This window comes from Podarcis tiliguerta, assembly GCF_965153285.1.
Source record: "Podarcis tiliguerta genome assembly, chromosome: 1".
Taxonomy (NCBI): Eukaryota; Metazoa; Chordata; class Lepidosauria; order Squamata; family Lacertidae; genus Podarcis; species Podarcis tiliguerta.
Window position 1 is genome coordinate 69,861,145 of NC_139534.1, and position 14,516 is coordinate 69,875,660.

The following is a 14,516-nucleotide window of genomic DNA, read 5'->3' on the forward strand; positions in this document are numbered from 1 at the left end:
CGGGGAGCCACTGCAGAGAAGGCCCGTTCTCGTGTTGCCACCCTCTGGATCTCTCGAGGAGGAGGCACACGAAGGATGTGGCATACATGCAGATTTGCTCCCCAAATGACCTAATTAACACTAACCACGCACGCCTGAAAGCAAACTGAACTGAAATGCTTTCCTCCACTGGTCCTATTGCACTCTACTTGTTCGCATCTGACTGTCTTGAGAGACAATGGATGTGCCTCCAGGGTGAAGACAAGCCACTGCGTTAGCAACACCCAAGTGACCTCCCTGGTGCGCAAGCCTGGGCAGTGTGTATGGAGGTCCGGGGCTGCCCAGATGATAAGACGCCCCCCACCCCCTTGGCCTTGTTGACGTGGTCCAAAGGAAAGCCGAGCAATACATTTGGCACCAGCTTGGCTGCAGACGTTGCTGGAAGGAGCCACATATTCACATGTCACCATAGGCAAACTGCAGCTCACCTAACACAACTGCAAATCTGGAGGCTTCTGGAGTGGAGTTCACAGCTGTTTTGCTCCTCCTCGGCCATTTTTACTGCTGTACGATGCTGAGCTTAAACCAAGGTTTGGCTTAGCGTGATGTCATGCTCTTTGTACAACACAAGAAGATTGGGGGGAATGGCCAAGAGAAGACATCACTTCCTTATGTTTCAATGTCTCGGGAAGAGGCAGCCATAGACGTTTCAGCACACGAGGTGAAATTCTCCCAGCCATCCCTGTGATGGAGAGAGGCACAAACCTCTATGGAGGAGGAGAAGCCTTCACCATGCCCTTGCCGAGCCTCGGCAGCCCTCTGGGCCCGAGGGGTCGAAAGCTCCAGAAAGCCATTCGCTGTAAAGAGGAGCACTTTCCAGACCTCCCTTCCCTGCCAGCTGCAAAGCCGGCTGCAGGATACCTTGCCTCTCGCCAGCTCTGTGAGATGGGAGGTACTGCACAGAGCTTTGCTGCTGGTCCCTCTCCACCCCTAATCCTCCCTTACCTGGGCTGCTTCTGTGGCAATAGTGAGGCAAATAGGGCGCTTGGGGGAGTACCACCTCTTCCATTTCTGCTGCCTGAGGCAGCTGCCTCACCCTGTGCCAGGGTGGACCAGCTACAGCCTCAGGGGATTTAAAGGTACCGATCCAAAGTTTTGGCTTTGCTAGGGATGTGTGAATCTGCCAACTTCAGTTTCTCATTTTTTTCAGTCTTAAGTTCAGTTTCCTACATTCCCACATTGCTACATTGCTTATAACTAATGAAAAGTCATCAGCGTTTCTTTAATTATACACATTTCTATATGCAACTTAGCGATAGATAGATAGATGATAGATAGATAGATAGATAGATAGATAGATAGATAGATAGATAGATGATAGATAGATAGATGATAGATAGATGATAGATAGATAGATAGATAGATAGATAGAGATAGATAAGGTAAAGGATCCCTGAATGGTTAAGTCCAGCCGAAGGTGAGTGTGGTGCGGCACTCATCTCGCTTCAGGCCGAGGGAGCCGGCGTTTGTCCACAGAGAGCTTTCTTGGTCATGTGGCCATTAGATATAGCTATATAGCAAGCAATGTCCTCATATATAACAATTTTGTATGCTATTTTAACTAGTATAAACATACATGTACACCTTTCCCCTAGTATATTCAATTTTGAACACATTTTTATTGGAGAACTGCCTCACAAAATTTCTCCTAGATGGCACAACCCTAAGGGGTAGCAGATAATCTACTAGGACCTCTCTCAGTTCTGCTGAATCTGGCCTGTTTATTTTACTGTATAACAACCAACAAGGTAATGTCCTGCTTTTGGTGAAACAAGGCAAATAACAGAGCTTCATTTTCTCTAAGGCTGCATCTAAACAAACCTGAAATTAAAGTTGCTATCTTTAAGTTGGTGACAAAAATAGAGAGCCTTCTCAGCAAGAACTGCATCTGCTTGGCACAAAGCTTTCATCAAATGCTTAGGGAATCTTGGGAGAGAAGGTTTTATCTGCCTATGTCAGGAAATTTAAAACTTTCTATTTGCCATGTGAAAACCCTAAAATATCAATTAAATCTGATTTCCAGTTATTAACATAATTGTAGAGAAGCAGAGATTCAAGCTGCACTAGGCAATTTTTCTTTGCCTGCTCTCTCACAATGCAAGCTGAAGCATTTTTAAATCCAGAGGCAGCAGTTTACGGTACTCACAAATGCAAACAGTGTATACATGGCAGTTCAAAGTGGATTTGATGCACCGATGATTTGAAGATTTGAAGATTTAATTTCTATACCATTTAATCTATTTTGAAAAATCTCTAAGCAGTATGCAAAAAACCGGAGCAACAACACACAACTTAAATAAAATATTACAGAAATACAGCTACATATGAAAACATTATATTAATACAAAGTTTCATATATATGTACATCAATATCAATTCATTTTCCTTCTGACGTATGCTCCCTTCTCAGCTGCCGAGTTCTCACCCAGGGTCCAAACAAACTCAGCTCATCCACAAAAGTCTCACAACAAGAAGAATTCCTGGGAACACCAGACATCACCCTAGATGATGTTAGGATATTTCCGTTCCACCTTAAAAGGGAGCAGGCTTTGTGAGTCACAGAGTATTTCCTGTTTCACAGGATGTTTCTGTTGTGTCTTTGCTTTTGTGTCTCTCGGTGCCGGGACACTGAAGCAGGCAGTCATGTTTTTCTTTGTTCTGATCAACGCAGAAATAAACTTGTAAATAATGCTCTCCTGAGTGCATCTTTCGCTGTGCATTATCTGCTGATAGAGTGTGCATCGGCTCTGGAATGTGGCAAGCTATTTCTGGAGCTCGTGTCGCTAATTGCTGATACTGCGTGTCTACGGGAGACCGATGGACGTCCGGAGACGACGTGGAGTCATGATGGACTTTGTCTCCCTGGCAGTATCCCAACAGTTTCTCACTCTGTTCTTGCCTTAATGGGCAGACCCAAGATGAATGGTAATTCCTCAGGCTGCCCACAAGTGGTGCCCCATCCAGCTGCACTCTCCACACCCAGTTCCAGGTACAGCAGGTTTTCTGAATTTCCCAGGGGCTCCAAAGGATGGAGAAATGGTCCCCCTCCACTCAGAGCTCTTTCGTCTCCCTCTGCCCTCGCCTCATCCTCCAGCTGCTTTTTCTTCCTTCTTCACCTGTCTTATCAAAATCTTGACTGCCACAGGCTCCAAATGAAGGAGTGAAGCAGAAGGCAACTCTAACACCCGCAGGAGGGAAGGAAAGTAGGTTTGCGTGATTGCCCTGATGAAAAGAAATGGAAAGACGAAAGAATCCAGAAAAGGGGAAGTCGTAAGAAAAAACTGAAGAGCAACGAAAAAGACTTGCCAATTCTCACACTGGTTGCAACCCTCAAAAGCGTGTGTCTGTTTTTAATCACATTGGTGAGATGCCGGAGATTCCTGCCTCGCTCATCTGTACTCCTCTCTTCCCCCAATAGTGCTGAATGGGACTTTCCAGTTCCTACTACTGCAGGTGAGAGAGAAAGATGGAGAAAAAGACCCAGCAAAAACAGGCTGGAAAAGGTGCATCTCATCTGCAGTAGCATTGGAGGTGTGAAATACTAACAGCTACGTCTTCTCTTGTTTTATCTGAGCATTTTAATGCAAGAAGCTGACTCTTTTCTCTCCCTGCTTTAAAATCTCAGGACAGTGGCTGTCAACCATCTTAATCACTCTGCTTTTGTGCGTTTCCATGCACTGCTCTGGTTTCGCCAGAAGCGGCTTAGTCATGCTGCCCACATGACCCAGAAAAACTGTCTGCGGACAAACGTCAGCTCCCTTGGCCAGTAAAGCGAGATGAACACCACACCCCCAGAGTCGTTCATGACCGGACTTAACTGTCAGGGGTCCTTTACCTTTTTAACTGTGAGGTGAGACGTAAAGGAAGCCTTTCTCAGGATAAGGACAACATTATTGAGAAAAGCTTCAGCTGCTGAATCAGGGGTGGAGAGCAGGATCAAGACAGCTGAACCCTGACCACCCCCAACTCCCCCTTCCAATGGGGCGTTTTGACAGGTGGGTAGGGCCTCCACCTGTCAATCATGACCCATAGAGCTGCCACCTTCTTTTTACTCATCTTGCTCCTATGCTAAATGCCTATGTTGATAGGCATTTGTGCTGCCTTTAAAGCACAGTGTGCTGCCTTTGAAGCACAGTATGTAGGCCAGTACAGTAGTACCTCGGGTTACAGACGCTTCAGGTTACATACGCTTCAGGTTACAGACTAAGCTAACCCAGAAATAGTGCCTCAGGTTAAGAACTTTGCTTCAGGATGAGAACAGAAATTGTGCTCTGGCGGCGCGGTGGCAGCAGGAGGCCCCATTAGCTAAAGTGGTGCTTCAGGTTAAGAACAGTTTCAGGTTAAGAACGGACCTCCGGAACAAATTAAGTACTTAACCTGAGGTACCACTGTAAAACGAAGCTGGAACTCTCTTTTGGGGGCTCACCTAAAGGTAATTATTCCATTCTCCAGGGTTTCCTAATCAATGTTGCTGGTATTTGAACATTCCAAGATCCAATGCAAAACACTTTGCACCACAGCTGCTTTTCAAGCAACCTAGAATAAACATTGTACTACCTGGGAACCCAAATCAAAGTAGTGTTTTGGGGGTTTTTTGTGGTAGAGAGAATGGCAGGGAAGCAATGCAGCTGCACACTCTCTTAGTGCCTCAGGCCACTCCAAAGCACAGCCCCATGTCCAGACAGGTGCTAAGGAGCGACCTTAATTAACCCTAATTAATATCATAATACAAGCACATGACGATATGACACTGGCCCAGTATTGTCTTCTTTGCCTGGCACTTGAAAAGGGGGTATTGCTCCACAAAGGGGATGGAGCAACTCCCCTATGAGGAAACGCTATGGCATTTGGGGCTTCTTTGCTTAGGGGAAAGGTGAGTAAGAGGTGAAGTGATAAAAGTGTATATACAATTATGCATGGTGTAGAGAGAGGTTTCCACTCCACCTCACAAGGACATAAGAAGAGCTTGCAGGGTCAGGCCAATAGCCCATTGTGTCCAGCATCCTCTTCTCAGCGGCCAGCCCTGATGCCTGCAGAAAACCCGGAAGCATGACTTCAGCAAAAGAGCCCTCTCCCCTCCCGCAGTTTCCAGAAGCTGACATTCAGAAGCCGGCTCTTTCCGACAGCAGAGGTGGAACATAGCCACTGATAGCAGACTCATTTCAAACCATCTAAGTTGGCGGCCATCACTGCCTCTGGTGGGTATGAACTTCAAAGTTTAGTTATGTGCTGTGTGAAGTAGTACTTTCTGTATTTGTTCAACTTCACTGGATGTCCGCAATTTCTCATGTTAGGAGACGGATAGGAAATAAATTCTCTATCCACTTTCTCCACAAGTGTGGAATGCAAGCAATGATGCCTCGAAATGTATATGCTCAAATGCCTGTCATACTGGTTCTGAAATCAATGGGAGAACTTGGAGTTAGAATGATGAATGTGAGAAAAGAGTCATATGTAAAAGCAAACAAAAGCATACAATATATGCACGGTTCCCTTAAGGGGGAAAGTGCACTATATTCAGAGTTTTAAATGGCAGTGTGCTCTGAAAGTGTGTAAACATGAATTTCATTCCAGTTTATGATTACCTACAGTTCAATCTGAGTGCAGGCTAACACAGTAATCATCCCACCCCTTTTGTGTTTAAAAATGTACTCTTTCGTGCCACAGGTCTGGGCACTGTTCCCAGGAAATCTTTCCCCTGGTACACACTCTTCAGCAGCTCATTCATATTATGATATATGTAGCAAAGCTATTCCCCACTTTGCAAGATTCTGGAGTTTTTCAAATGTACTTTAGATTATCGTGAGACAAAGTCGTACATTTCCAAAAAAAGGAATGAATTCCTACATTCCCCCGCCCCCGTGCTAGTTGCAATTCTCATTAGATTACTGTGTAAAACTGCTATCAAATACTTTTGTTTCTTAGAAGTTATCTAAGAACCTGGAATGTGATAAGCCAGTGTTTCCATAATTCTGTTAAGGAACTCCCCCTCCCCCTTCCCCCCTCCCCCGATTCAATTCATTCTTAAAAACAAAGTAAGTGAAAACTACACTGTGGTCTAAACCACAGAGCCTAGGGCTTGCCGATCAGAAGGTCGGCGGTTCGAGTCCCCGTGACGGGGTGAGCTCCCGTTGCTCGGTACCTGCTCCTGCCAACCTAGCAGTTCGAAAGCATGTCAAAGTGCAAGTAGATAAATAGGTACCACTCCAGTGGGAAGGTAAACAGCATTTCCGTGCGCTGCTCTGGTTCGCCAGAAGTGGCTTAGTCATGCTGGCCACATGACCCGGAAGCTGTCTGCAGACAAACGCCTGCTCCCTCGGCCTATAGAGCGAGATGAGCGCCACAACCCCAGAGTCATCTGAGACTGGACTTAACAGTCAGGGTTACCTTTACCTTTACAGCTGGTAAGAAACAGTGATTTAACCAGAAGTTCATAAAATTGACCCTGTAATTTGAGGAGAATGTTTCAGGAATGCCCCACCAACCTTTGTTTCACCAAACAATTTCACTGATTCATCATCAAGTTTAATTTGGAATGAGTCTCATTGGGCTCAGCAGGGCTTACTCTCATTAGACATGCATAGGATTGCATTGTTGATTTGAAAACAATTTTCACAAAAAATGAAAATACAACCTAAAGCCAATAAAACTAGTAAGTAAAGAATATAGAAGCAAGCAACAAAACCTTGAACATGGCCTGGTGCTGACTGGCAAGCCAATGCTGTTCCCTCACTTCAGGTGTAATATGTGCACACCCAGATATTCCACTCAACAACCTGGCCACAATATTCAGCATTCATCCTTATCCTTCACATAGTGACTTGGGAGTAAGATCCACTGAAATTAGCAGGGCTTTTTACCAAGGAAACTTAGTTTGCGGCCGCAGGACAAACTAGTGATGTTGAAAAAGCAATACTCAGCCTCATATTGAATCCTGGTTGCTTAGATTAGGTTCTCTGGCATCAGCTGAGCAAAGGGAATTGCAGCCAGGTAGAAATCAAAGCTGGAGGGCCTTCTTAAGACTCATGATGAGCTAAATTTGTCATGTGTTATTTGCAAAAGAAATACAGAAAGGCATTTGAGGGTGCTGAACTGAGAGGTTATTGTATGCTATAAAAGCATTTCGGTATCATAACAGTTTCTCCACGCAAGGTCTGTAATTTGCTTAGCACAGTTGAACTGAATCAAACTAACATCACATCGAAGCCAGCATTTTTTGTTGCTTGCAGTAGCCAAATTTATATTCCTGGGAAGTTTATAACAATTTGGGAATCTCATCACAATCGTCCATGGGTATGAAAAAGAAAGGTTCCCAAGTATTCCACAACTCAATATCAAACTATAAATGTTTTATAATTAAACAGGATTAGCTGTAACAGAAGGTTTGCTTTTCTGGTTTACTTTCAAATGTATCACAATCCTATTTAAATTTAAATTTAAATTCCATTCAGAATAAGTGGTAATATGTAAGGGTAAACCTTTATACAGTGGTATCTCTGGTTATGAACTTAATTCGTTCCGGAGGTCCGTTCTTAAGGTGAAACCATTCTTATCCTGAGGTACCACTTTCGCTAATGAGGCCTCCCGCTGCACATGCACCTCCAGTGCACAATTTCTGTTCACATCCTGAGGCAAAGTTCACAACCAGGAACAGCTACTTCCAGGTTAGCGGAGCTCATTACCCGAAGCGTTCATAACCAGAGGTACCACTGTACTTTCTTCCTTCTTCTATCCCTAATTTTTCAATTGTATTTGATTATTGCTTCTGGCTCTGTTTTTGTACCCTTCCCCCACCTCCCTTTAATAGACCTGAGATGTGTTGAACTTGTAAAAAAAGAAAAAGAAAAGTCAAGTAAAGCACTTTTACAAAGTAAAGTTTGCATCTTCACAAACAGAAATTTTGCAACTTCAGAAGTTCTTAAGAGTTCTACCCAGTTCTTACATCTATTGCTATAAACCTATGCAACTCTGCCCCCTTGTGTTTTGATAAATATATACAAGAACAAATTTGTCGATGATACCGTATTTCTCAGAACCATGTCAGGGGTATGAGTTAAAATCACTCCTCCACACACATCCGCAGTTGTGATCCTGGGTCCTTCACAGAGGGGGGGAAGTGTGGGAAGAAACTAGATGCAGCAAATGCAATAATGTATCAAACATATTGTCTTGCTTGGCTTGCGCTCGCTTTCTTATACAGTGGTACCTCAGGTTAAGAACTTAATTCTGGAGGTCTGTTCTTAACCTGAAACTGTTCTTAACCTGAGGTACCACTTTAGCTAATGAGGCCTCCTGCTGCTGCTGCTGCGCCGCTGCTGCACGATTTCTGTTCTCATCCTGAAGCAAAGTTCTTAACCCGAGGTAATATTTCTGGGTTAGCGGAGTCTGTAACCTGAAGCGTATGTAACCCGAGGTACCACTGTACAGTCTTACCCTGGCTGTTGAACGGAATCCGTTCTGGAAGTCTGTTCGACTTCCAAAAACATCCGACAATCAAGCCACAGCTTCTGATTGGCTGTAGGAGCTTCCTGCACGTAATTGGAAGCCGTGGAAGCCCTGTCAGACGTTCAGCTTCCAAAAAACGTTTGCAAACCGGAACACTCACTTCCGGGTTTGCGGCGTTCGGGAGCCAAAACATTCGAGTCACAAGGCATTCAGGATCCAAGGTACAACTGTACAAACATCTATAAGAACCTAATCAAGAGAAAGATTGTTCCCCCCCCCTTTTGTTCTTAAACACCCCCCCCACACCCCCAATTTTCTAGAAATCCTCTATCAAAGACGTAAACCTACTGACCAGAAGCCCACAGTCTGCAGCAGTTCCTGCAGGGCTGGTCTTGCCATTAGGCAAAGTAAGATGACTGCTTTATGTAGCCACCTACCTGTGCCAGAGCAGCAGGGGCAGCCCCTCAGCCATTCCTCCTGAGCTCCCAGCTATCCCGCCATTGAACGACAGACAGGCGTGTGCCAGGCAGCGTGCCTTATATCTCTTAAGCTAACCTGCTGCCCTTGGGATGCTGTCCCATTACCACTCCTGAAGTAATACAGGGTGGGACACCTGCCATCTTACCCTTCGCCTCAGGCATCATGACAGCATCACCACCTGCACAAACACTTCCAAATGCATTTGACACCAAAACATTGTGTGCTTTGGCTGCCTCCTTTTTCTCCCATGTTCTTTCTGCATTACTTCTCAGTTCCACCCCACCCCCTTCTCTTGCACCTGCCCACACTAGCCGCCGTCCATGTCAAACGACTGATTTATTGATGTTATGTATGATATTCAATATCTCATAAGCTGAGGCACAGTACGATCATGTCTTACATGCATTTAACTTGTGCAGTTTCAATTATACACAGTAGAAGGCCAGCTGGTTGAAATCCCACAAGTTAAATGTGGATCTGGCGTGTGCAGAGGGCCATTTTTTGGGGAAACAAAGTAGAAACCTTAAAAGAGTAATGTTTGCATCAGGGGATTTGGGCACAAAAAGAGCTTTTAAGTTCTGTGCCTTACTTACCAATGGGGCGAGTCCAACAGTTTGAATATACATTTTTTTAAAGTATATGCACAACCCTTGGAACCAACCTCCTGTGTAAGATGAGATTGTACAGTATACTGGATCAGCCATTAAGCCAGCATCTGCAGTGGTTTTTTAATATTTCTATATATGTATGTAACTTTGCATCACAATAATATCTAAATACATATTTTGAACACATTTTCTTTTTTTAAAAAAAGGTATTCCTAAACATTTCCTTCTCTCAAAATGCACATTTCTAAACTGTTCTCTTTCAAAATACACATTTTAAAATGCATTTTGATACTTTTTTCAGCAATGAAATGCTGCACAAAATCCATAGATGCGCCAAAGCCAAAGAATGGCAACATTCTGATTTGCACATTGCTCCAGGTGGTGCAGGTCCATTTGTACTTGAGTTTGCAAAAATGAAATTCTGCAAATATCCCTGGATCCAATATTGAAATAGTCTGTGGCATTTGCTCTCTGGTAGTTTTGATACATGTATGCCATTGTTCCACGTTGCCTGATGAATGTGAACATATGAACCTGCAAAGTTTTTTGGGGAAATGGGGAGTAGGAGATAGACAGCATAATAATTTCTTGAGTCTGCAGATTCTGATGAATTTGGTTCTAAGTAATCCTCTGTGCGTGTGTGTGTGTGTACACACACACACGCACGCACAGAGAGAGAGAGAGAGAGAGAACCATATCCATTCAGTATGTTGTAATAGGCCCAGCTTCTAGTGTAGTAAAGTCAGTGCTTATTTTCTGGGGTTACGCAGGGGTACACATACTCCTAAACATTTGGCCTCATTGAGGGGCAGTATTTCATTATGAGTAGGAAAATGAGAGTACCCCTAAACATTATTTTTTTAAGGGGAAAAAAAGCACTGAGTAAACTTATACAGAATTTGGAATTGTGACATCTCTCGCTTTGAACAGCAGGTGGAGGTAAATAGCTAATCTGAAAAGGGAGATAAACCAGGGATCTACTGCTACCATTGGTTTGCTCTGATGGAGGGGGCCGGGACAAGAAGTTGGTTAATCTCAAACACTTGTCAAGCATGACCCCATCTTGACTTGGGCTTGCTTGTGATATTTGGCTTGTTCTCCCTATGAGCAGTGTCCAAGCAGTTCATGTGCCCTTGCACAAACTGGTGGGAAAGGAGCAGGAGTTCAAGCACACCGTGGAGTGTTTGTTAAATGGACATAACTATGTGAATATGAGCTGGGAAAACTCTGGTTACAAATTTCCCTTGCACGATCCCACCGTAATTAAATGTGGCGCTGTCGGGAGGATGCAAATCTATGCTGCAAACACAGTTGGAATACTGAATACAGTTCTGTGTGCGGTGCCTCAATAAGGAAGGGAAGGGCAACCAAAAGCTCTTAATTCTGTGAGAGGAGGTTTCAGCTAAAGAAAGAGGGTAGCACTCAAGAACCCCTCCCATGGTACCCTGGGTGAGCCCAATACATTTTGCTGCTTGAAACAGCCCTGATGACCACCCCACCCCCTTCTGTACACAGAACACAGTGGCTGCTCAATATTCCTTCATTGCTGGCAATGGGACAGCCTCCTTCAATGCACCTGAGGATAGGAGGCTAGTTATGCAGGTGCAGAACTGTGTGGCATGTACAGTTCAGTCTTCCAACAGAAGGATATAGCTAGGGGGCTCAGGAGGAACACATGCTGCCTCCTTATATATACCTAACAATAGAGCGTTCCCTGATAGTACAATATGTGCTTTTTAAAAATCATGTACAACTAGGATTTATCTTCTTTGGCATAGCTTTAGCAAGCGGTTCACCAGGGCCAGCCTATCACAGAATGGTGAATGTCTCCCCTAGTGACGGGTGAATCTTTCAGTTTCAGTTCCTATACATTTCTCATTTTTCCAACACTCACAAAAATTCATCAGCATTTTAATGCAAATTTCTCCTTCTATACGCACATTTGTGTGTATTTTTTGCCTAACACACACATTTCTGCAAAGCAATTTCCCCTTAATACAATGCATTTTGTATGTTATTCTTACTAATATGTGCATTTTAATGCACACATTAAAATGCACATATGCATGTTGGCACAAGTTACATGGCTGGAGACCCACATTGCAAAATTCAGTCCACATATTGTTTCAAAAAGTGTAAATAAATCAGATTTACCTTTAAAAATGAATGAATCGAATTTGCCCCCAACCCTAATAGTACCCTAGGACAGCCAAGTTATTCTGGCATCTGAGGGAGAAAACCTTGGAAGTAATTGTCCCTTCCCCAGGGAGTAAAAATAACCCCACAATAAATAATAATAAATTAAATAATGCACCATTTGCTGCCATTTCATGCCACCCAAAATCAACTGCCTAAGGCAGCTGCCTCAACCTACCTAGTAGTAGGGCTAGCACTGAGGCTCATATATACATCCCCTTACATTTTGATTTTTCTTACAGAAATGAAGAGAGATAGCTATCCTGAGGCCAACAGCTATAACACTGGGGAAGGCCTTAAGCAGTTCTGCTAAATAAATATTATCTTGATCAACAGTTGTTAGCTGACTTTTTTTTTAATGAATCAATGAGGAGCTAATCTGTACCTCAGATCACAACATGGGGAGCCAGACTGACATTTGTATGTAACCTAATTGGCCAGTTTTGTACTACATTCAGGAAAGGAGAAATAATCAGTGTGCCATTTGAGGGGTGTTAACACAATGATGGTGACTAATAGTAACCATGGAAATGAAAAGATAGCGGATGGAGCCCAGTGCGCAAACCTCACTGAGCAGAAAATAGGAGCATGATTAATTTTGTACACATCAAAGCAAACTCTTGTCAGTGGCAATTATATGAAGGACAAAGAAAGCGAAGTCCATGGAGCCTTTTCAGTGGTCTAAGGTATTCAGGATATATTATCATTTCCCATTGCAAACAATGAAAATGCCTTTGATGTCAAGAACTGAGTGTGCACAGTGAAGATTTGCCTTGAATTTACAGCATGCAGAAGTCGTGAGGTAGAAACCACAAATTAGCTTTGAAATAGGATTGATGACAATGCGCATTAAAGGGGGGGGGGAGAGAGAATAAATAACAGCATCAGTGGGTGAGAGTTCTTCCTTGGAATGGAAACCAGGAAACTAGTGGCCTACGCCAAATGACATCCCATGGGCGATGCATTGTTGAGAATTTAAGAGAAACAAAAACCTGGAAAGTCATCACTTGAGACGTGAGGTTGCTAACCAGGCATCTCATTACATATGACTGCAATCTACAGAGTGGCTTGTTAAAAGAAAGCACCAGGTTGGTTCATTTTGAGTCTCCTCATAATCAAATTGGCTCAGAAGTCTCCATTGTTTGAAAACATTAGCTGGCAAGACCTAACAAATCAGAAGAGAATGTGTTTGCAGTTCCCAATAACATCTTCTGCCAATTTGGAAAATGGAGTGTCCCACTCTGTGTACCAGGGGTGGCTAATATTTTTTGGTTCAACTACTGGATTCATTTTTGGGCAATCATCTGGGGTGGGAATGCCATACCAGTGAGGAGTGTGACCACCTCACTGTCTTGCATGGACCCCCACCACACACACATGCATACAGAACAAAGACACATGTGCAGCCTTCACCCACCCACAGGGGACACAAAGACACGCAGCTGCATTCACTGGGGAGGGGTTTATCATGCCCTTCCCATTCATCAAATGACTAGGGAAGGGCACTGGGCTGGGTGGAGCCTTTCTGAAATTCTTTTTCCACCACCAAAATCAGCAGGGATCTTGGGAGAGCCTGAACAATTTGCTTACAAGTCAGATTGTGCACTTGAGATAGGGAGGGCAGCCATCCCTGCTGGTGCATGATGCTGGTGGCAGGGCTATGGAGTGTAATCCCATTCTCACAGTGGGAAAGTGTGTGAGTGGCCTTCTGAATCGCATTTGTATCACTGCTCAAGTGGCCACGGAGAGTCCTGTTGTTGTACTGTAATAAGGTAAGGTAAAGGTACAACTCCCATCATCCCTAGCTAACAGGACCAGTGGTCAGGGATGATGGGAACTGTAGTCCCAAAACATCTGGAGGCCCGAGTTTAGGGGTGCCTGCCCAAGAGGCTCAGTGGTTTAGACCACAGCGCCACCTAGAGCCCAGACTCCCTCATTTTTGTTCGTTGTGCACCTGAGGATCCTCCATTCTAGAACCACCCTGTTCTTTTGCATTTCTTTGTTTTCTATGGCTGCCACTGGCCTCGGATTCCGGAAGCCGGAATGACTTTTTGGTAAGCTGGGGTAAACTCAATCTAGCTGGCTTCTAATTTAGATGTCGTTTTTGCACATTTGAACCATAGGTAATTCCAGAAGAGATCACTGTAGCCTGACCCCTGGCTGTGGGTGATATTTTCTTTCTTTCTTTCTTTCTTTCTTTCTTTCTTTCTTTTTGCACTTCCACATCCAGTGGTCTGTGCAAGGTAAAGCCATGCTATGGATAGTGAAAGCTATTTCTACCTCCTTTTTTTGGTTTTATCCTGATGCCAAGGCTAAATCCTGCTCCTCCCATGCTTTTGCCAGAGCATTAGGAAAGAAGGGTATAACTATCTCCCTCTCTTCTTCCAGCTAGCTTTTCCTATTTTCCAACAGTTTCATTATCCTGCTTTCTCCCTGAGCACTGAAGCATCACTGCATAACCTCATTTGACTTCTTGCACCTTCATCTCTAAACCCCCTCAAGGTGTCTTCTGAAGTAGGTCACTCCACCCAGTTGCACGGCAAGACCGGCCCTGCGCTGGCATGGAAGGTAATTCAGTGCGAAGGAAGAAATTCTGCTAAAGTTGAGCAGCTCCATAGCTGAGATCCTGAAAATCTCGGAAGACATTAGTTCTGTATTAGTTCTGTTCAGCGTTTACATTTCGGCAAAGTTAGCTCTCTGCACAGAGGCGTTTTTCCCATTGGTCTCTGCGCTGGGTTTAGCAGCCCT